Raw genomic sequence first — 25,066 nt, 5'->3', positions numbered from 1 at the left:
GACTTGAATGAACAATAAAGGGAATGAGAAACTGAATCTTTAAGGATTGTCAACACTGGTTTTGATATGTTTCAGTGTTACTGACATTACACTAAAATAATATTTAACTGAAACTCATCCAGTTATATTTCAATAAAAGAAGAGGACTGTTAACAGCTTTTAAATTTTAACATGGAATCAGAAAAATTATTAATCCTAGTTAATATAATCACTCCCTGAATATTTTCGGGCTTCATGCAGTGATCTAATTCTGTTAAGTCAATGGACTTCTGTCTTCTTTTTCCCATAAATATATAAGTTGACTGAAAAACATATAAGTTGACTGCAAAACAAGAGAGCAAAACAGTTACACTCTTTCTTTCCTCCCGTGGGCGAACCAAGAACAAGGCTTTGTTTCAACTAAAATCATTAGATTTTACTACATAGTGAATAGATAAAATGTTATAAAACTGGATCTTAAAATAATGGGTAAAGAAATCAAGAAATATAAGCTAATTGAATTTTTTTCCTAATTTTGTCCTATTCTCCTATTTTGTTAGTTTATTATTATTTATCAGTGGACAGTAGGGTCAATGTATGTAAGATCTTTATTGAGCCAAAGGTACTTTCAAAGTTTTTCCATTGCTCAGTCCCTATTAACAAGAAAGAATGAAAATGGTTCTTGAAGAAATTAAATACATAAACAGGGCTCAGCATACCTATTAAGCTGAAACGGTCTTAGTTTTTCTCAAAAGCGGTTTTAACCAAGAAGTTTTGTTTCCTTTAACACATAATATATTCAGAGAAAAACAACAAAAGAGTGCAAACTCAAAAGCATCATAATTTAAAATATAAAATAGATGTTATTTTTAAAATATTTTTCTAGCTTGTTCAAAGCTTATTAATTGAAATAATTTTACCTGTAACATTTCAAATATTTACTAATGATTATCTAGACAATACATAACTTAAAGTACTACCACGTCATTGCTGCTGTAAGTTAAGAAATTTTTTTTTTTAATGCAGGAAGACATAAGTAAAAGAATGTGCCGAATTTTAATCTCCTTGGTTAGGAAATAACGATGGGTTAACAACAGTGTTTTACTAAAAGACATTTAAACATTTTTTAGTTTAGAAATTTAAGTTCCATAAGCAGCTTAATTTACTTCTTTTAGGAGCAAAGTCTCATGCACTTTTATCTATGTCTATGCTATTTAATATGCTATACCTTACTTGAGCTAAGTTACTATTCTGAAGCAAATTTTAAAAAATAGCACTGAGATACTTTGAAAGTGCTCTCTGCCAAATATGATTTTGCCCTGGTCATATTTGGGCCATTATCATTAGTGTTTTCCTGTAGTTTTATTTTAACTTTTTTTTTTACCTTTGTTATGACCTTGGGCACGAATAAGCTCATTAAAAATTAAATTGCTTATTATAGCTTGGCATCACTTTCCGCTTTGATCAGAAAGTACAATAGGTTCCTTGAGTGGATTTACCTATAAAATATTCTAGCAATGAGAACAAAAAAAAGCAAATTTAATAACCTTAATGCTGAAACAAAAGCTAAGGAAATGCCACCAAGAGGGCGATAAGAAACATTGTGTATGGCAAAAGCAAACTATAGATTTGTGGTATCAAAATTTGGTTTTCTATCTCATGAAGTAAGCCTTCCTTACATTAAAAGCTAGTTGTCAATTTCAGCCCTACGAAATTAGGTTCTGCCACTCTGTATACTTATTTTGTGAATCATCGTCAAGTCCATGTCTTTCTCCTAACTCTCCCCAAACAGGGGAGTACCAGGAGCAATTCTTGAATTATTCCTTTAAAAAGAAAATTAGAAAAATAGTTTCTAAATTAGGTATCTTAAATACGCTCAAAGCTTTATTCTTCTTTTTTTTATATTCTGAGGCTGTTATTTCCCGGTTTTGAGTGTGCTATAACAACGTAGGGTGGGGCAACTCCATTTCTAGAGCTGTAGTATAATTTGTAGTCTACCTTTTCAGCATATGGGAAGGGAATAAAGTAAAAGCAGAATGGATCATATCCAAGGTTTACAGTAATTAAATATGAACTAAAAATTCTGAAATTTTTTATTTGCATTTAAATTTCCTCACATTTACAGTATATAAAGGTATTTGCATTTGAAATTTGAAGGCTCTCTGTGTAGGATCCTTTTGTATTGATGAAAGGAAAAAAGCTGGCAATAAAACACATTACATTTGTATCTACTTGCTGTCCTTGGATGGAGTGAGATCAACATGAAGAAAAGGAAAGATTTTAAAGTTATTATATATTTATTTACTCAATATTTTTTAAAAGTGATTTATCTTTTTAAATGTTAGGAGAAAATGTACTGTAGAAAGGAAAAATTTAATATCACTTAAGCAAAAATTCTAGTACTGTTCAACTCATATTATCACAAAACCATCAGAAGCATCAAAAGGATCAGAATCGCTATCATTAAAATTTTAACATTAACCTAAAACCAATTAAACAATACAGAGGTCCATAGTTAGGGTCTACTCTGGACTTAGGGGTTTTGGACTTAGGGGTGTATTTAATAAAATGAATATAAGCTACTGTAATGCAATAATACTTATATCAAATTTTGTAGGCAAAATGCATTTCTATCATTAAAGAGTAAATTAATTTTGATTTGTAACTCACTTTGTACTCCAAGTATCAGATATAGGAAACTTAACCCCAAAAACTTTATTTTTATTATCTATATATTCTATTCTTTTAGGGCCATACTAATTTTGCTACAATGAGTGTGTACCTGCAGCTCTGAGAAACATTAACTCTGGCTATTTCTTTGCATTAAAATTTGAGGTGGATTTATTTATGTATTTAACAGATTATTTATTTATTTAATTTATTTGATAGGCAATTCTATTATCTGTTGCCCAAAATTTCAAAGAAAACATAATGCTACTTTTATCATACACAAGAAGCAATTTGAATAACTCACGAATTTTCATATGTTTTACAATAAAGGGCAGAGAATAAAGACAGACAATTAGAAATAACACTGGAGATGTAAATTTGACTCTTTCTACATATGGGTGTTCAGGATCATCAGTTTATCATGTTGACATGGAGTTGCCACATTTTAATATACTTATTTGTTCTTATACTATAGTTTATTTTGGCTATTAAGGGTTTTCCCTTTTATAATTAATACCACAATATGTATAATCTTACCTTGTAGCTTTTTACCTATACCTATATTTGTCCCACTAGATAAATGAGTACTCAATACTTTTCTCAATCAAGAAGCACACATAGTTTCTAGTTTCTTAACAAACTGGTCAATTGACTTAAAAAGCCATTTTATTAACTTACAGTGATGTGAAGCAAAAGAAAACTAGTAAGTATCGATTTCTCAGTTTTGTTGTTACTTTTGCTTATATGATTGTATGCTAAAGCAAATGGACCATGACCCATTTTTCTTTCCTTACCTGCAGGACATTCTGAGAAGGAAGATAGGTGACCCAGGCTAATCTTCCTAGAAGCATGCTAATAATTGGACCTCTTGGCAAATAGACTGATTATACTGCCATGAGGACAATCTTTATCTGTGGAATGGTTTCAGCAGACTGTCTGCAGTTTAGGATTGCTTTTTGGAAAACACACCCAGAATCTTATATTCACAAGGCATTCTCCTTGGAAATTGTCCTATAAGCTACATCTGTGTGATTCGTATCCAAAATTCTCTTTCTGGGTGAGACATCTGAGGAATCTTGCAGTGTAGTGGGGGAACATTTTCTAAGTGCCTTCTGTAGCAATTTAGAAGGCAGATAAATGTACTAAATGAGTCCATGACTTTAGTTGGGTCAGGAAATGGACCACTGGTTACCATTGGCTACATTTCACAGAGTACTATAAAACGAGTTTGGAGAAGCAAATCCTTTACAAATAGAATTAAAAGAAAAGTCAATGAGTGTACATTCTGGGACTTGTAGGGTAAATAAATGCAACTGATCTTCATTTAACTGTGAAAAACAAAACAAAAAAGGCTATCAGGTAGCAAGATAGAAAATCAACCTGTGGTAAGGACTGAATTAAGGTAATTTCCTTTGTTACAACTTCTAACACTGCTTAAGTTGGTACCCAGAAAAGACTAAGAATTGGTCAAAATTGGCTCAGAGGAAAAGGTTAAAGGAATCACTATCCTTTTAAGTTCAAAGTACCTATAATTAAGACTAGAGAGAGATGCTGACCAAAAAATTCTGGGTATGGTTATAACACATGGAGCTGATTGGAGGAAAAGATAAGTTTTTGAGAGATATAAGCCACCAAACAATCCACCAGTGATTGACCTTAAACCCCAAATCCTCCAGATTATGGAAAATCTGCTTAAGCAGCCAAGGACAGACTTCTCTGTAATGCTTTTTGCAGATGCAACCAAGAAAGACATTTAAAAAGAACATTCAGAAGGCAGAGGCAGGGATCACTGAAATCAGTAAACCACAGTGTTTCCTCTCCCAGTGAGACTTCAGAATTTTTATGTAGTGGTGTCTGCTCTGCAACTTACATTCTTCCCTTTCCTGAGTGTGTGTGTGTGTGTGTGTGTGTGTGTGTGTGTGTGTGTGTTTGAGGTTATCCTGTATTTATGGGGCGTGTTCTTTTAATTCTTTGATTTCTATATCAAAGAAGTTATATGCAAATCTGACACAGACCCAGGACACTGATTCTGATGATTCTAAATCTAGACTAGATTCTTGGATGTACATTGCAGGGGTGAAGAGGGTGAACACAGGTGCATGTAAAAGGAGGTAAGTAAATTTTTGTGACCAAGAGAACAGTGTGTAAATTGTTTGATTTTCAAATATTTACCTTCTCCTTTTGGTTATTCAGGATGAATAATGATCTCCCAAAGATGTCCATGTCCTAATCCCCAGGAACTATGAATGTGTTAATTTACATGGCAAAAATATTTTTGAAGCTATGATTAGTGTATGGATCTTGAGATGAGAGACTGTCTTGCCTTATCTAGGTGGGCACAATGTAACACAATGTAATCACAAGCATCCTTATTAGAGAGGAGCAGGAGGGTCAGAGTGAAAGAAGATGTGATGATAGGTGAGAGAGAGAGAGGTGAGGGAGGTGAGGGGAGGCAGGGAGAGGGAGAGAAAGAGAAAGAAAGAGAGAGAGAGAGAAGACATTTGATGATGCTATGCTGTGGAGTTTAAAGATAGTGGAAGAGGCTGTTAACCAAGAAATGTAGGCAGCTTCCAGAATCTGGGTAAGGCAGGGAAATGGATTCCACCCTAGAATCTCCAGAGGAAATGCAGTTCTGTTGATATCTTGATTTTAAAACTTCCAACTTTTAGAACTGTAAATTAAATTTATAAGATAATAAATCTAAAAAATAATAACTTAGGGTAATTTGTTACAGCAGCAGTAGGAAACTAATAAAATGACTTTCGATTCTCATCTCTGTGAGAAATTATACCTGCCTACCACATTGACAGCATTCTTGACAACATGACTTCCTTTAATTAATTATTCTGAGCAGAAGTGACATGCTACTTCCAAGGAGAAGTTTTTTTTTTTAATTTTTTTTTTTTAACGTTTCTTTATTTTTGAGACAGAGAGAGACAGAGCATGAACGGGGGAGGGTCAGAGAGAGGGAGACACAGAATCTGAAACAGGCTCCAGGCTCTGAGCTGTCAGCACAGAGCCCGACACGGGGCTCGAACTCACAGACTGAGAGATCATGACCTGAGCCGAAGTCGGATGCTCAACCGACTGAGCCACCCAGGCGCCCCCCAAGGAGAAGTTTTAAGACCCATCACACGTTTCCCCCATGTTTCTTTGTTTTTCCTCTGCCACAAGAACAACAATGTCCCGGGATAAGGATAGCTTCATTCACCTGGGCTCTAGAATGAAGATATATGCGTATGACCATAACCAATTCACAACAGACTAAAAACATGAATGTAATAGAATTTTTGCTGCCATAATTTACATGTTATGCAGCTATAGTTTAAGTTGGACAAAATGGAGATTTTTCTCCAAAACGTCTAAGTCTTTCCATTCAGGATTTTTATGTATTACCTTTCACATTTTTAAAATTCGCCAAATACAATGGATTAAAAACCTTATTATATATGGTATATACATTTCTTAAAGATTTACCTAGATTTGTTATTTTTTATATTTTAATGAGTAATTGTTATATGTAAGGAAAGAGGAACATGGATATATTCTCAAGCAATTTGAAGCCAATTTGTGTAAAAACAGATTATGAGCCCTGGAATTGTATTACATCTCTTTTATGTTGGCTTTAATTATGCATTCGACATAAAGTTTCTGGGTTATATAAAAGGATAGTATCCCATTGACTTCTGAAAGTTAGCATATTAAAGAATACTGTAGCCAGATGAAATTGTATTATAGATATGTCATGTATATTATATATTACTTATAGCATGTATACTTCATATGTATGTATTTTTTAGAAAGTTCAATCTCAAATATGTTAAAGATTCTTGTGGCAGACTGAATTCTTTTTCCAATTCTTTACTTCCCTATTTATACTTCTACACCGTTGCCAATAATTGTTGAGGGCATCATAGCAGAATAGGTAGAAAAAAGCATTCTTACCCCATCAATGGCTTTTTAACCATGTGACTTGCTTTGACCAATAAATGTTAGTTGACATGATGTGAGGGGAGGCTTAAATTTGCTTGATCAGTTTGGCATTGACTTCTTGTACTTCTGAATTCCTTCACGAGAACACTCTAATGTATAGTTTCTGATATCAGAACAGAGACATATGTAAGCAGACCTGTACACAATCATAGTATGAAACCAAGCTCAGCTGATATGGGCTGAGTTCAACAGAGCCACACTTGATGTGTATCAATAAGAAAAATTAATGTTTGCTGTTTTAGCCATTGAGATTTTAGGATTATTGATCAAAGAAGATTATGAAAGCAATAGCTCATTCAATTGTTACATCCTGTTGTTTTATCCTGTTGGGCATATATCTCTTTAAGTCATTTAAATTACTATTTTATTAAATTCTATTTTTCTGGTATTAAAATTATCTAATTAAAAAATGCTAACCTTGCTTTATTTGGCTCACACTGGCCTTGAATTCTTTAAAAAAAATTTTTTTTAATGTTTAATTAATTTTTTAAGAGAGAGAAAGACAGAGTATGGGTAAGGGAGGGGCAGAGAGGAGACACACAACTCAAAGCAGGCTCCAGGCTCTAAGCTGTTAGCACAGAGCCCAACATGGAGCTCAAACTCACGGACCATGAGATTATAACCCAAACCGAAGTCAGACGCTCAACCGACTGAGCCACCCAGGCACTGAACACGTGCCTTGAATTCAATTTTTTTTTTTAAATAATTTTTCATGGTATCAGTTTAAGTATTTTTTTTATTTTTGGACAACTCCTTGATGAATTATGTTTATTGTTGTTCAGGTGACGGGAGTAATTTTGTGCAATATTTCAGTCTTCGTTTTTCAATTATGACCTTTAAATTTACTGAAATTAATTACTTGTTCTGAGTTAGTTTACCCAAATCTTTTATGGGTCTTCAAAATATCAAGCTTTTGTGTTTTGGCTTCTTATTATTTATATTGGTTTTTTTTGGGGGGGGGGTCTTTTTAATGATTTGTTTACTTACGGAGATTTCTCTCTATTTTGGTTTAAATGTTACACCATGTGTTCTAACACCATTGCTGTCTAGGTACACTGATTATAGTTCTGAAAAAAGCTAAAGAAAAATAAGTTGAATAATGTATTTAAAATCTTCATAAACAAGTACCTGTCCTGGCAAGAATATAAGCTATACACAAAGGCCAAAATTAAATTGAAACAGTGACCTTGGGATGAAAGAAAATCCCAAAGTATTCATTTTGAAGATACCAGTTAAATGATGTGTGAGTTTCCACTTTGAAAGCATATCCACATTCCAAAGACAGCCAGTATATAGCCTGCCCAAGGTGAAAAGTCTAATAGGAATGTTCCATATAAGGCTGACAGTAAACATGCAAATGAATAAGAACTAATCCCATCTGTGAAAATGAGTCTTGGCTTAATTTGGTGCTGAGAGATAAGAGGAAAAAGAAAAATCCCTCCAGAATTTGGTAATAAAAACTGGGATATCAAGAAAATGAAAACCCAAATTGGAACCACATGTGTGATTTCCAAGTATAAGCAAATCATTTAATTCAAAGTGTTCCAAGATTGATAGGGTCTTCCTCAATACATGCAAACAATCCCTGAATAGACACAACTGTAACTCATTCTTGAGGAACACAAACAGCCTCAAAAATTGTGAGTAGTATATAGCTTTTTTTTTTTTTAATGGGCACCATACATGAAAGACAAGACTAATACAAACAGAATTAGGCCTTCAAAGACTGCATAATGAAATCATTAAACTGTAAGAAAATTATATTCAATAGGATTTCATAAATAAAAGGTTTGAAAGTATGATAAACAGACAAAAGTCCAATAAAAAAATGACCAGATAGATTTGATACAGGACTAAATATTACCAGTAGAAATGTATGTATCCATATCTATCCATAGAATTGAATAAAAGAATTTCAAACTGATTAGTCATCACTAAAGAAAGAATAAGTGGCTGGAAGACAGATGCTAAGAAAGTATTCAGAACACATCCCAAAGACAAGAAAAAATGGAACAAATTTTAAAAGTTTAACAAATATGTAGGAGGGGCGCCTGCGAGGCTCAATTTGTTAAACATCTGACTTTTGATTTCAGCTCAGGTCATGATCTCACAGATCATGGGATCTAGCCCCATGGCAGCAGAGAGCCTGCTTGGGATTCTCTCTCTCTCTCTCTCTCTCTCTCTCTCTCTCTCTCTCTGCCTCTCCCCCCAACTCTTTCTCTCAAAATAAATAAATAAAAACTTAAAAAAAATATGTTGGATATAATGAGCAAGTGTAATATACATCTACTTGAATGTTTAGAATGATAAAATATAGACAGAGAAGAGAAAGTATTTGATAATAAAGTGAGTGAAAAATTTTTGGACCTATTGAACAATGCCACATTCAGATTTAGAAAGCTGCAAGGAATCTCTACCATGGCAAATCAACAAAAAGCCACAAACAGATTGATCCTTCAAAACTGCAAAACATAGGGGTACCTAAGTGGCTCAGTTGGTTAGGCATCTGACTTTGGCTCAGGTCATAAGCTCATGGTTCATGGGCTCGAGGCCCATGTAGGGCTCTGTGCTGACAGCTCAGAGCCTGGGGCCTACTTCAGATTCTGTGTTCCCTTCTCTCTCTACCTCCCCCACTTATACTCTGTCTCTCTCTCTCAAAAATAAATAAACATTAAAAAATCCTGCAAAACATGAACAATCAAAAATCTTAAAGACAGCCAAATAAAAATGCTGATCACCTAGGAACAAATTAATCTGAGAGTCGATTCATAACAGCACCATTTGGAAGCCATAAATCAACAGGATACCATGAAGAATGTGCTGAGGGAAAAAAATAGCTGTCAGTCTAAAATTCTGCACCAAGCAAAACAACTTTTCAAGTTCAGAGGAAATAAATATCAATCAAGCATATAAATTGATTGCATTTATTGCCAACACAACTTCACTCAAAATACATATACTTTTTCTAATGTCTATTTTATTTTGGGGGGGGCACAAACAGAGAGGGAGACACAGACCCCGAAGCAGGCTCCAGGTTCTGAACTGTCAGCACAGAGTCTCACAGGAGCTGGAACCCATGAACCACAAGATCATGGCTTGAGCTGAAGTCGAATGCTCAACCGACTGAGCCACCCAGGCACCTCCATTTAAAATATATATAAAGAAGGTGTTACACAATTTTCTGTAATTTTCTGTAACACTCTGAATCTAAAGTATAGTTCTTGGTCACTCCCTTCACAAGGGTCATTTCGCTTGTAATGGTACAGATAAACACTTGTAATAGTCTAATAAGTGCCTGACATTAAGCTTTTGACTGTGGAGGCATCCACTTCCAAGACATCCACCTTGAATAAACACATCACCAATCATACGACTGGATAGAAAGCCAGACTGCCTTACCCATGAAATCCCCATTTTAGAAAACCCTGGGTGACCCAGATAACTGATCATTTCACTGACTCTACTTTTTACCTTCCTATGCTTGAATTCCCACTTTGCTATTTTCAATTCACCAAAAAAGCAAACCCATGCAAGCCTAGTCACCCCATACTTGACTCCAATAAATGCAGAATCCCAGGTTGGCACTCTATCTCTTTCTACCCATGGCCTTGCTGTGTGGCCCCCAGCCTCCTAGTACTCTCTAGGATTTGTTAGTGCTAAACCTAGTTTTTGCAAAGTTCCCTTACAGTTATTGCTGAGGTGCATCTTGCAATCATGATAAGAACTTCAAGGGTCAGTCCAGGCACAACAGTGGACCTAGTTGGGGAAAATCTGTTGAAATTTGCCATAAGTAATATCATCCTAGAATGGGCCTCAGGCATTCCAAGTTGATAGCCCCAATACTGACAGGTTGAGATTGACACAAAATAATGTTTTATTGTGCACTTTTAAATGCTTTCAAAAGTTAAAAGTTGATATAAAGCTTTCCCTTCTGAAAACTTTATTTAATAAAATAAGTGACTCAATTTAAAAAAATGTGCTGTAGTCACAAAGAAAAGTGATCCAGATGGAAAGTATGCATGAAGAGTCACACACACACACACACACACACACACACACACACAAACCAACAACAACAACAAAAAAAACAAAACCCTAAAAAACAAAAACCAGAAAGACAAAAAATAAATAAAAACAAATATTGGTTGAATAATGATGATGTTTAATTGGGAGGTTAAAAATCACAGATAGATATGGACAAAAATTGCATATATAGAGAGAAATGCCTTCAATGTTAAATGGTTCTAAAGAATCTAGTTTTGTTCAGAAAATGTAAAAAGCTTTTGCATAACAAAGGAAATGATCAACAAAATGAAAAGGCAACCTACAGAATGGGAGAAACATCTGCAAATCCTATTTCTGATAAGGGGCTAATATCCAAAATATATTTTAAAAAGCTCATACAACTCAATAGCAAAAAAAAAAATCTAATTTAAAAAATGGGCAGAAGATCGGAACAGACTTTTTTTTTCTAGAGAAGACATACAGATTGCCAACAGGTATATGAAAAGATGCTCAGTATCACTAATCATCCGGGAAATGCAAATCAAAATCACAATGAAATATCAATGCATACTTGTTAGAATGGCTATTATAAAAAGACAGGGAATAACAAGTGTTGGCAAGGATGTGGGGAAAAAAGGGAACCCTTATGGACTATTGCTTGGAATGTAAATTGGGGCAGCCACAATGAGAAACAGAACAGAAGTTCCTCAAAAAATTAAAAACAGAAATACCATATGATCTGGAAATTCCACTTTTGGGGATATATGTGAAGGAAACAGACACTATGTCAAAGAGATATATGCATCCCCATGTTCACGACAGCATTGTTTCGAATTATCAAGACATACAAACAACCCAAGGGCCCATCAATGGATGAATGGATAAAGATTTTATAGTATACAGTATCCAAAATGTATAAAGAATTTATCAAATTCAACAACCCAAAAACAAATAATCCAGTTAAGAAATGGGCAGAAGAGGAGTGCCTGGGTGGCTCAGTCAGTTAGGCTTCTGACTTCAGTTCAGGTCATGATCTTGTGGTTTGTGAGTTCAGCCCCGTGTTGGGCTCTGTGCTGACAGCTCAGAGCCTGGAGCCTGCTTCAGATTCTGTGTCTCCTTCTCTCTCTGCCCCTCCCCCATTCTCTCTCTCTCTCTCTCTCTCTCTCTCTCTCCCCTTCAAAAATAAACATTAATTTTTTTAAAGAAATGGGCAGACGACTGAATAGACATTTTTCCAAAGAAGACATATAGATGGCCAACAGATACATGAAACAATGCTCAACATCACTCATCATCAGGGTCATACAAATCAAAACTATGATGAGATACCACCTCACACTGTCAAAATGGCTAAAATTAACAACATAGGAAATTCTGCTCTTACACTGTTGGTGGGAATGCAAAGTGGTACAGCCACTCTGGAAAACAGGATGGAGGCTCTTCAAAAAGTTAAAAATAGAACTACCCTAGGATCCAGCAATTTCATTTCTAGGCATTTAACCAAAGATACAAAAATATTCATTCAAAGGGACATACATACCCCAATGCTTAGAGCTGTATTATTATACCAGCCAAATTATGAAAATAACACAAATGTCCACTGACTTATGGTTGGATAAACAAGATGTGAGATATATATGTATACGTATACATATATGCACACACACACACACACACACACACACACACACACACACATGCATGCACCTGCACGATGGAATATTACTCAACCATAAAAAAGAATGAAATCTTACCATTTGCAACAACGTGGATAGAGCTACTAAAGTATATTGTGCTAAGTGAAATAAGTCAATCATGGAAAGACAAATATCATATGATTTCACTCATATGTGGAATTTAACAAAAAAAAAAGATGAACATAGGGGAAGGAAAGAAAAAAGAGAGGGAGGAAAACCATAAGAGACTCCTAACAATAGAGAAAAATCTGAGGGTTGCTGGAGGGGAGGTGGGCAGGGGACATGCTAAATGGGTGATGGGTATTAAGGAGGGCATGTGTGATGGACACTGGGTTTTGTATGTAAGTGATGCATCACTGGGTTCTACTCCTGAAACCAATATTACACTATATACTAAAAACTAATTAGAATTTAAATAAAAACTTGAAACATTAAAAAAATGTAGTATATATACAATGGAATATTATTCAGCCATAAAAATGAGGAAATCCTGCTACTTGCAACAATATGGAAGAACCTTGAGGGCATTATGCTAAATGAAATAAGTCAGACAGAGAAATATAACTTTTATATGATCCCTCTATATGTGGAATCTAACAAAACAAACAAGCACTCATAGAAAAAGGATCAGATTTGTGGTCAGCAGACATGAAGGTTAGGAGTGAGGGAATTGGAGAAAAGGGGTCAAAATTCTACGTATTTCTACAAATTTCTACATATAAGATAAATAAGTAATAGAGATATAACGAACATCATGGTGAACATAGTTAACACTGCTGTATGGTATATAGGAAAGTCGTTAAAAGAGTAAATGCTAACAGTTCTCATCACAAGAAAAACATATTTTTCTTCATCTTGTATATCTATATGAGATGATGGATGTTCACCAAACTTATTGTGGTCATTTCACAATATACATTAGTCAAATCATTACACTGTATACTTTATACAGTGTTGTATGCCAAGTATAACTCAATAATGCTGGGGGGGGGAAGAATTTCGCCAATATTTTAAAATCTTTACATAAGTGAAAGACTAAATCCAAGGGGCCTTAGAAAGAAGATTTACCAAATATAGAAAGAATAAATAATCCCACTCTTACATAGACTGTTACAGAGAATAGAAAAAGAAGGAACATATGTCATCTGGTTTCATGAGGCTAATAAAACCTTGATATGAAAAGCTGACAACAAAGGTAATAGGAGAAAAAAATTACTTACCATTCTGGTCATTAACACACAGTACTGTATTAGCCAAATGAAAGTAGTAATGAAGGGGAAAAAAAAGTAAACTTGACACAATTGTGTTGATTTCCATTAACAGATAAAAAGAGAAAACAATACAGTATGTAATTACCTCAATAGACAAAAAAGTTTCAGTAAAAATTTGTATCTATATGTGATTAAAATATGTTATTAGAATTTAAAATGGAATGTCCTGATGAAGGGTATCACAAAATAATACAGCAAATACAATATTTAATAGCAATGCATTAAAAGCATTTGCTTTTGGACTAAATACACCATCACCACTCTTATTCAACATTGTGGTAGATACCATCAATATTAGAGCAGAAAAAAAAAACTGATTGAAAATGAAGAAATGAAACATCATTTTTTTCAGATCATATGATTTCCCCATGCAGAAAACTCAAAAGAGATGACATGGAAATTGTAGAATTAATAAATAAATATGCCACCATTTTTGGATTATTAATATATAAGCCAACTGCAGTGTTTTGTACAAGAACAGCAATTTTTAATGTAACCTAAAAATTACAATCACATAACTATTTTATAAATTACCTAGAATATGCCAACTCTTATAGAAGAGTATTTACTTAAAGATAATAAAACTTTAATAAAATACATTGAAGCAGATGTAAACAAAGGAAGAAATTTACTATGATTTTGTTTGCGAGGGTCAATGTTGTGAAGTTGTCAATTCTCTCCACATATAAATGCCATCATAACCAAAATCTCGATGGTGATTTTTTTTATTTTTTAAAACTGAACAAGATAATTATAAAATTTATATGAAAGGACAAAAAAGTAAGAAAGAGCCAAGCCTTTCCTGAAAAAAGACAGAACAAGAGTTATGGACAGTAGTAAGAGTATGCAGTATTGTGGAAGGAGAAAACTGACAAACGATGATTAGAACATATTTTAAAACTGTAGTTTCTCCTCCTTGGACGGTAAGGATTTCTTTAATCAAATGTAAATGGTACAAACCATAATGGAAAATACTGATTACTTTGTCTTCATCAAAATTTACAAACTTTTCATTAAAAACAAAACAAAATTAACAAATATTCTCATTATACACCACTGATTTTGGACAGTAAACTTGTATAATTAACGTTGAAAAATAATTTAGAAACTCTTAAAGAAGTTGAACCTTTATGCACTGACAAAATTCCAAAAACAGTAAAAATTAAAATCTAATCAGTAAAATAGTATTTAGTAAGAGTTTTTTGTACAGAAAACAACAGTCTTCAAACGCAAAACTCTTATGAAGCTCAGAGGCATGACATCACAGGAAAACCTAGTAAGCGAAAATGAGGAAGTTATTTAACTTTTGTCATGACTGATTATTACACTGGGGCTTTCCAAGGGTGCCTGCGTGGCTCAGTCGGTTGAGCATCTGACTGTTGATTTCGTTGCAGGTCATGACCCCAGGATCGTGGGTGGGATCAAGCCCTGCATCAGACTCTGCACTGAGCGTCAAGTCTGCTTAAGATGCTCTCTCTCTCTTCCCTCTCTCCCTCTCTGCCCCTAGCCCCTGCTCTCTCTAAAAAAATAAATAAATAAATAAATAAATAAATAAATAAATAAATAAATAAATAAAAAGAATAAAAAGCAATCGGGCTTTCCAGGTGGCAAGGATAAGGGATTGGTTAAAAGTAATTATATCATTCTAAGAAAGAGGATTTAAGTTTATTTTATGATTGTCAAGGGCATTTATAAGAAATGATCTAAGTTTTGCCTGTGTTCATGAAGTAATAAGCTTCATTCAGTTTTGCTTAGTTGGCTTAAATAGTTTTGTCTGCTAAAGGAATTTTCAAGTTTGATCTCCCTTATGTATTTAACCGTGCACTATGGTAAAATCCCTACGAAAAATCTTTGGCACTAGAAGCCCTGTATCTGATTGATCAAGATAGGGAAGCTGTATTGATCAAAATAGGGAAGGAAAAGAAGCAAGCGGCTGCCTAAATTTCCATTAATAGTATAATAGAATGGATGGAAGAAGAAAATGAGGATTACATTATAGTATAATCACAATACAGAATCTATGTAGCAGTAAAAATGAATGAACTAAAGCTGTATGCATAAACATGATTGATTCTCAAAATGTACTATAACTTTAGAAAGCAAGCAAGTCATAAAATAAATACACTACAAAAAAGCCTCAAAATTATTGATGGAAGATAGATAGGATAGATAAATAGATCGATACATAAAGACATATGTGGTAGAATCATAAAAACAAGCAAAGATTAAGTATTCATTGTTATAATTATGTCTCAAAGTGAAGAAGAGGTATGAATCAAGTTTAAAGGACCGTCAAGGTCCAGCTAACGTTTTATCTCTTAACCTGGATGTGGACAACATTTTATTAGTATTCTTTAAGCTGTGTATTTGTGTGTGTGTGTGTCTGTGTGTGTGTGTGTGTGTGTGTTTGCAACATATATTTTCAAATGTGATGAACTTCACAATATTAGCAATTTTTAAATTTAAAGGTAAATTTACACCCATTATATTCTTCCAATGTTTTTTGACCTGCTTTTCTACTTTTTTTTTCCTTATCAAGGTTAAAGCTTATCGTTATGTTTACTCTCCATTCTACACATCTTTTACATTTTTCTAGTGTTCCCAAACACTCGTATCTGATGTTTCTATTTGTAAGTCATTGCCTATTTATAAAATAAAGGTTTTTTTCCCTTTCAGATATGTTTTATGTACAATAAGTTTTCTGAGAACTTAAACGCCTCAAGTCTCTTAACCTGGCACTTATGCATTTAAACGGTAGTGTAAAGTGCTTTACTTACAGCAATTTAGGGATATTGCCTCATTTTATTCTTCCACTCAGTGTTGTCGTGGAGAAACCTGATGTTGATCTCATATTCTTTCCTTTTATGTGATCTATTTTTGTTTTCTTTCTGGGAGATTGTCACTGATATTCCTAAACTCCCCCAGCATGTGTCTAGCACAAATTATTTCTTGTTTCTCCTGTTTGGGTTTTACGGGCCGGCCGTTTCAGTGCGAATGTATTAGACACACATTAGAGTCCTGCACAGCATCCCCTCCGCTCCAGCAGCAGGGAAGGAACCTTCTCTTCATGCATTCTCAGCAACTCACCTCAGGAGCCTAGCACCTCTGCTTTTCAGCCATAGGGAAAGGGCTTATTCAGCTTGTAGACAAGCCACACGATTCAGGAACTAACCCCCAAAGGCCACTCTGGGCGTCAGTGGATATAAATCCCAACTTTGTGTCCTTAGGAAAGACAAATCTGAAATACGGTCCGTGGAGGTCTGAAGCTCCTCATCAAAAAGAGGCCTCATTTGCTCAATAGCAAACCAGATTCTCCTTACGCCAGCTCACTCTCTCCTTTACTTTTGCTTCTTAGGATCAATGTGTCCGTCTGGGTTCCAGCACTGTTTTATGGGGAACACAAACTATGACATTTATATTAAAGTATGCTTTTCTGTACCTCTGGAATGCTGTGCTTGATATTTATGTCTATAAACACACACTATCCTTTCCAGTTCATTACTTTATTCAAAGGTTCCTCTTAGAAATTAATCCTATGAATTCTAGCTTTTGTATTGATTATTTTTTTTAGTTTGTTTCTAACTAAGATTTCTTCAAAAAAAATTTCTGGGAGAGTTTCTCACCTCAATTTTCCAACTCACAAATTTTCACTGGGCCTGGAGCTCATGAGACTTTTAATTAAGAAATGAGCTTTGAAGAGGTGATGTAAGGTCTGACATAATGTAATTTGTATTGTTAACAGTATATAAAAGATAATCGTTTGTCAAAAATAAAAATGTTCTTTAATTTATTTTTGTTGAAAAGAAAATTATCATGTCTCAATTTCTTAGACCACTTAGAAATTCTAGACATCCATAACCACCAGAAATTTTTTGGCATCTTCAATTATTATAGAGATTTCAGAATTTTCTCACATATTCCATTATGTTCTTCAAACATACGTATATCCGTGTGTGTGTGTGTGTGTGTGTGTGTGTGTGTGTGTGTTTATGAGGGCATTTATATACCAATTTTATTAGTCCTAGTTAAACGAAATCAAATTTTTTGATCCTCATGACAGCTTTTTTTTTCCAGACTATTTAAAAGTTATCCTAAAGCATTATGTTTGAATCATATTCTATTCATTGAAACCTCAACTGAGATGTCAAATAACATTATACTTGAATGCATGCAAATGTACATTGCAATTGACCCAGGACAGTAAAGCCACTTCATATAGTAAACTTTGTTATTTTTCTCCTTTCAAATTTTGCACCGCTAATTTTAAAGAGCTATTTTGAAGCATAATTGGACAACTCTCCTACAAAGCTTTGGCAAGGAGTAGAACAGAGAAGGAAAATTCATGAAACAGTAAAAGAGAGAAACACATACTTTTGCCCTATGGCTTTCAAATGAAGTTGCTTAGGAATACTTATCCATATTGTAAATCTGCTGCTGATTATAGCAGTAGCCTTGGACATAACCTCTGCACTTCTCTATTTGTCACCTGAGTTATGGAGATAATAATACTTACCTGCTTCACAGGGGTGGTGGAAAAAGGTAGTGCATTCTTATTAATAAAATGAAGGAGAAAAATATGTATTAATAAAATCAAAACTATTTTGCTTATTATATTTTTCCTTTAGAAGTTCAAATAATTTAAACTACATCAAAATCAATGAAAGAAACTTGAAACAAAGTTCTTGGACAACAACTCACTTTGTTGTGTGCCTTGTGTATACACTTCAACCGTAAGCAATTTTTAAAAGATGATAAGTTTCTATGTTCAGGGCAGCATAAACCTTAATTTTTAAAAACATTTACAGTAAATTAGTCATATGTTAGTTCAAGTTTGTTGGCCTTTGTATATCATAAAGCAAATAAAACATATCATTTATACGTCTGGGAATTTTTAATTTTATAGTGAATTATTATATAGTGTGGTATTTTTCAGATTTTATTTTTCTATCCAAAACTATATTTTGTTTTGTCATCAAACTCACTTAACTTGAAATACTTAAAAACTCAACTTGAAATATTTAAAAACTCAGTTATTTGTTGGGAACAAGTGGCAATATTTTGATTGGCTCTCTGAACTACAGAGGGGACAATGAAACATAAAATTGACTTTCAATCCATAGTGTCACATCGGCTTATCACCCAAAAGATAATTTCACCTTGCTTCAGGACTCATACTTCAGCCATCTTTGTAACCCATCTTTGCACACTGCACACAATGGGAACTCGACACATATAACTTGAGTAAACAAATGTATGGAAGGGGACAAGAAATGTTAGGACTTGTATCCTTTTGTCAACTAAGAGCTCAAAAAAGAGTTCCTGTTTGATTGAAGCAAATAGCTAATTGAGGTAACTATTTCCATTTATATGATATCGATCTGACAATTATTGCCACAGAGCTACCTGACTGATTGCATTTTTCTCTATTACCTTCTTTTACTGCATTTCTGAATCATATGTCATGCTATATAATCTACTTCTATTCAATGTAGACTTTGATGAAACACTTCAGTATCACGGATTTGGATATCTCCAGTCTTCACTAAAATCTTTCAAGGACTGTTTAAACTTGACACAAATCCCCGGTGAAATTCTCACATCTCGACTATGTATAATGGCAATAAAAATCAAGATTTAAAAGATACAGCATATATTTACAGCTGTGCTTACAACATTGTATAAAGAGCATCTTGACATTGAAGTTGCCAGCAGACTGTGCATGGGATGAACAGAGTACATCATGTGTAACTATTTCTACTCCGAATCACTTTGTGCTGTTTCCATCTACAAAATCTGTGGTCATAAGGGCATCTTTATAATTCATATGCTCAAGAGCTTTAGTTTAGCATTCATTTTTTAAAATGAGATTCTACTTAGACTTGAGCCAGTTTTATACTTGGTCATATGAAGGCCAACTTTTATACCAAGGCAAAAGAAGAGATCAGATGGGATTTGAACTAAGAAATCCAGGATGCCCTAGTTTTCAACCTTTCCTTTCATCCATACGGATCTCACCATTCCATTAATTTAAATTCTCCATTCTGGTTTAAGCAAAGGTGAAAGTACAGGCTTAGCTGAAGGGGAACTGTACTTAGTTTGGTATAGATTCACTTACAGGGTATGTTAAGTATGAAAAAAAAAAAAGCAATGATAATAATCACTTTGTTATTGCAAATTTTCTATGCAACTCAGGGAAATGCTTCAAAGAGAAGGATTCTCAAGGCAATTCCTATTGAAAACCTGCAACAATAATCTTTCTCCTGTATTTTTAGGTTAAAAAATGAGCTTCAACTAAAAATATGCTCCACGCAGGCGTTTTTCCCCTCATTTGAAAAATCTACTTAATTACCTTTAGGATATTTCCTTTCAAATATGCCCCCTGAGGTACATCCACTTATTCTACACTTGTCACAGAAAGGTCAGGTCTCCCTAGTGTTTGTGGATACTTGGTTCCACTTAAAGAGTTTAAAAGTCAAAGAATAGAAAAAAGATGGAAATATTACTTCTTTCTTGTAAGATGGCTTTTTCATTGTTATCCTTTATTTATTTATTTATTTACTTTGAAATTTTTTAACGTTTATTTATTATTGAGAGACAGAGCATGAGCATAGGAGGGGCAGACAGAGAATCCAAAGCAGGCTGTAGGCTCCAGGCTCCGAGCTGTCAGCACAGAGCCCGATGCGGGGCTTGAACTCACAAACCGCGAGATCATGACCTGGGCCGAAGTCGGATGCTTAACTCACTAAGCCACCCAGGGGCCCCTCATTTTTATCCTTTAAAAATAAATTCACCTCAACAAAAAGTGCAGATGATTTTTTGCTTTCTAAGTGCACAAAATTAAAATAAATATTTCCAGGTTACATAAGTGCAATTATGTATTGCTATTAAACAATTAACAAAAGCACTGTATTGACTGCCAGAAACCACTTAGGATGAGTCACCCAAAAATCACCAAGGTGAAAAATAACAAAAATTACTCATTAAAATCCATTCTCACCCAATGCATATAGTACACTTCTGTGACAAATCCTGAGAGAAAGTGCTGCATAAATTATCATAGCACCAGATTCTTTTTTTAAAAATGAAAATCTAAAAGCTACAAAAATCAGTGAATCACAAACAAAGCTGTTACTGTCTGGAAAGCGTGCCTCAGTGCTTGCACCAGCTTGCTTGGCTGCTGGTTATGGGCATTAGAAATCCACTCTGGCCATATATGTAGACAATCAGCTTAGAAATATAGGAAGTAGTTCATGGAATAAGCAGCCTGGAAAAGCAGATTCTGCAATCTCACTGGCATCAGGGGCCTCAAGATAACCAGAGGCTCAGCAGCTCAGCACTAGTATGGTTAGAATGTTTTTATTGTTGCACTGGTGGACATTAGCCATTGTCACTCTCATCCTCAATTCCAACAGAGCTGCCAAAAGAAACCCAATGTCATTGTCTCTTTGAATCCCACCTTCTGATTCCATCACCGTGAGGGACAGCATTTTATCGACTTTGTCCCTGCCATGTGCGAGTGGCCTGGTTGAGAGGAGATGCCTGGCTTTGAAGATTTCTGTAATCGTGTCACCAACCAAATCTTACACTGCTGCTTTATATAAACAAAAATAGTCCTCACAGGCTGCCAAATGACATCTCCAGAACAATTTTTTGCTTTATTTTGTTATTCACAAGTTTACTTATTTTGAGAGAGAGAGAGTGAGTGGGGGCGGGGGCAGAGAGAGAGAGAGAGAGAGAGAGAGAGAGAGAGAGAGAGAGAATCACAAGCAGGCTCCATGCTGTCAGTGCAGAGCCCAATGTGGGGCTCCAACTTATGAACCGTGAGATCATGGCCTGAGCCAAAGCCAAGAGTTGGATGCTGAACTAACTGAGCCACCCAGGCACACCTCCAGAACAATATTTTTTTTTTTTTTAAATAGCAGGCAGACCAGTGGACTTAACACTACCAATTTTTTGCTGAAGTTACGTGGCCAAAGAGAATGACTATTGGATCATTCCTTCACACCTTCATCACAGGTGTAAGTCATTAAATTTTGGTAAAGAAGAAAAGAAGAAAAAAAAGGGGGGCAGGGAGAGAGTGGTTTGACATTCAAATCCCTTGTTATTGGTTAGTCACAGCAGTTGCCTGCATAATCTTACTTGCAGAGGGAGTGTAGTTCTTGGACAGAACTTCTGGACTGTGTTCAGTGCTTAAGCACTTCTGTGACTGCACGTGAGGAAAATGGAAGGGGTGCCAGGTTGTACCTACCTTGTACGCTTTTCCCCTTTTTTAATGTTTATTTATTATTGAGAGAGAGAGAGAGAGAGAGAGAGAGAGAGAAAGAGAGAGAGAGACAGAGACAGAGAACGTGAGCCAGGGAGGACAGAGAAAGGGAAACAGCATCTGAACTGGGTTCTGCACTGACACCTGTCAGCACAGAGCCCAATGTGGGGCTTGAACTCATGAACGTGAGATAGTGACCTGAGCCAAAGTCAGTCGCTTAACAGACTGAGCCAACCAGAATCCATGATTTTATGTTTTTCTTATGTCAGCACATCTTCTAATCATCTATTGCCCCTGTTTGGAGTTTCAAAGTCTTTATCACTTCTATATGTTTTAATTCTGAAGTTCCTTACTTAACTCTCCACTTTTTTCCTAGGCTTTATATTCTATATGTAAAGAAGACAAATGGACGGATAGATAGACAGACAGACAGGAGACTCAAAACCTATATCTTAAATTTTATGTCTCAAAACAATGTAATATTTATTGAAATGATACTAATTTTCCAGCCTTTTCTAACATATGCTAAAGAAACTTATCTTCATAAATTCTTTATAAATAAAAATATCATCTCCTATTTTCTGAGACTTCATGAAACTGCTTGAAAATGTTTGCATGTTTTTCACTTTCCATGAAATCATAAAATAACAGAGTCACTTTTTAACTTCTTAAACTGCTTTTTAAAGTTTATCTATTGTAATTGTTACTTGTATCAAATAGATTCTTGAGAATGGCATTAGCTGTTCAAAGCACTAACCTCATCCTTCAACAGTCTCCGAATAACCTTTGACAGAAAATAATACACTCTACAATACTTGCTTTTGATTTTCTACCATATAGATTAAAATTTTTACAAGAACAATGTCTCATACCACTGCAGAAATAAGCACCTCCAGCTGAAATGCTAGAGAGTGTTTCCAACTTCAAATAAAAATCTACTGACTTGGCTAACCTTTCAAGGACAAAACTTTTCTCAATGACCTCTGCAAAAAAAAAATCTTTAGGGAAAGTTTAAGAGTCTAGAAGAAACTTCTCCTCAGGCCTTGAAGAAATACCTCATCTAGATTTGAAAGCAGAAGAGAGATTCTTTTACACTACAATGATAAATTCAGATGCCTTGAAGATTAGACCAAAGTCTTCCCCAGTACAACGTTCACTTTCGCATGACCAATGACATCTTTAGTCAACTGTCTGATAGCCGTACTGTTTTAACTCGTAATATCCATCAGTCATCTTTTAGATATAAAAAATAATTTGATGACTGGGCTAGACTTTTAGGGAAATCATTTCATGCCTGGAATACTGTTTTAAGGCTGACGAAGTGAGAGTCTTCGTTTATTTCACAAATATATGTTTCTCTATATTGTCCCCTCTAAGGAAGTGGAGGGAAAGCTGACCATCTCTCTTCCACGGGCAGACTAGCAATATACAAACACACCTCTTCTCCTAAGTATGCACCGCAACAAATATAAAGACGTATTCTGAAACTCATTTTTTGCCTTTGGATTCACATGCATCATTCTCTGTGCTACACTCCCTCTGCAAGTATGATGCCAGAGTGGTCTTTTAAAATATGTCATCATAGTATTCCTCTGAGCAATTAACATCATCTGACAGCCCCTCCTTTCACATAGAGTAAAATCCAAAGACCTCACAATGGCCTCTACATGAGATGCCCACATCCCTCTCTTGTTACTCCAAGATTTCATCTCTATTATTTTCCCCTCATTCATGTTACAATAGCCATATGAACTTCTCTGTTCTTCTCCAAACATCCAGGCATAACATTACCTTAGGGTCTTATTCCCTCTTCCTCCATATTCTTCATCACTTATTCCTCATGGTCACTGTCTCACCTTCTTCAAGTACAGGATCAAGTTTGATCTTATCTAGGTCCTACCCAGATCATCTCTTTGTAAGAACAATCAGCTCCATTCCCCAGAACATCATAGTTTCGTTTCTCTGCTCTATTACCGTCCATGGACATTTATCATGTTTTAACATACTCTAAAATTTAGCAAAAGTTAATTAAATAATTCGAAATTTAATTCAATTCACTAAGGTTTTAAATCAAAGTAAAGCTACTCACAATTCTAGCATTCACTGTTGAGCTGGTTGCTGAGATGAACTGGTATCACATTTCACACATGTTAGTGCAGCAATCCCAACCACAGGTAGATAACCCAGAAGAGATCCTGCGCATATAAAAAGAAGACATGTACAAGAAAGATTACAGTAGTCTTCGTCACAAGACAAAACACAAAAGAACCTAAAACAAGTGAGCACAGGAATGAACTGTGACATAATGCAAGACAATATGGCAAAGTGAATGGACTAACACGGCACACAAAAATAGGGATAGCTCTCAGTAATATAACATCTAAGGGGGAAAAAAAATGTTTGTTTAATTTATAAAATTTCCTCAAATGCCAACCATAATTGAGTAGAATACTTTTTTTACTGAATTACTTATTACTGAATAAGTAATAATTACTGAATACCCTCAGGGTCACACACTGGAACAAACAGGGTTAACAAAAGGACTTCTGATAATCCCAAGAAAAAATACTTTGTTAAGGAGGATATATTTCATTAATTCAGAGAAAAAGATGATCTTCCCAAGCTCTTTAGCGGTTCAATCCCTCTCTGCACCAAATCAGTCTCTCTTCAACAAAGGTAGAACCATAAGCCAAAAAAGATCATGGCATTTGGACATAGTAAGTTTTTGTTTTGAGGAGAAAGGGAAAAATATTTGAGGGACATTTTCATGGCCCTGAAGATCTACAAGTTGCACTGAACCATCATTGAATCCACAGTGACAGAAATATCCGTGTGAATTTAAAAATAAATTTGTATGTATGCATGTGCATGTGTGTGTGTGTGTGTGTGAGCGTGTGCGTGTTTAATAGTTTGATATGTGGGGGTTTTCTTTCTTAGGCAGCACTGCCTGAGCATAACTCCCCATACATCTGGGCAACATTTTCCCAGGGATTTTTTTTTTTTTGTATCCTCTCCAATAAAAATAAGAATGTATGCCAAAGAACAAAGAAATTGTTAAATGGAGTCAGGATCTTTTTTTGGTCCTATTCCAATTTAACCTAAGCACATACTAAACAAGCTAATACAATTTTTGTTTTTTATTTGGTTGTGCGATTATTCCGGAGAGACTACAGAAGTGACTAAATGGT

The 25,066-nt window shown here is 34.9% G+C and overlaps 1 long non-coding RNA gene across 1 annotated transcript in view; it reads right to left on the bottom strand.

Moving 5' to 3' along the window:
- LOC122237602 overlaps window positions 1–25,066 on the bottom strand; it is a 147,331-nt gene that overhangs the window by 56,363 nt on the left and 65,902 nt on the right. Inside the window, exon 4 of the long non-coding RNA XR_006216179.1 lies at window positions 23,968–24,073. This is a non-coding gene — a long non-coding RNA (uncharacterized LOC122237602). The remainder of the gene's footprint in view (window positions 1–23,967; window positions 24,074–25,066) is intronic.

The sequence above is a fragment of the Panthera tigris genome, chromosome B1, assembly GCF_018350195.1.
Source record: "Panthera tigris isolate Pti1 chromosome B1, P.tigris_Pti1_mat1.1, whole genome shotgun sequence".
In the NCBI taxonomy this organism is placed as follows: Eukaryota; Metazoa; Chordata; class Mammalia; order Carnivora; family Felidae; genus Panthera; species Panthera tigris.
Note: the sequence above shows the minus strand (reverse complement) of the source record. Positions and strands in the feature narration are given on the sequence as shown.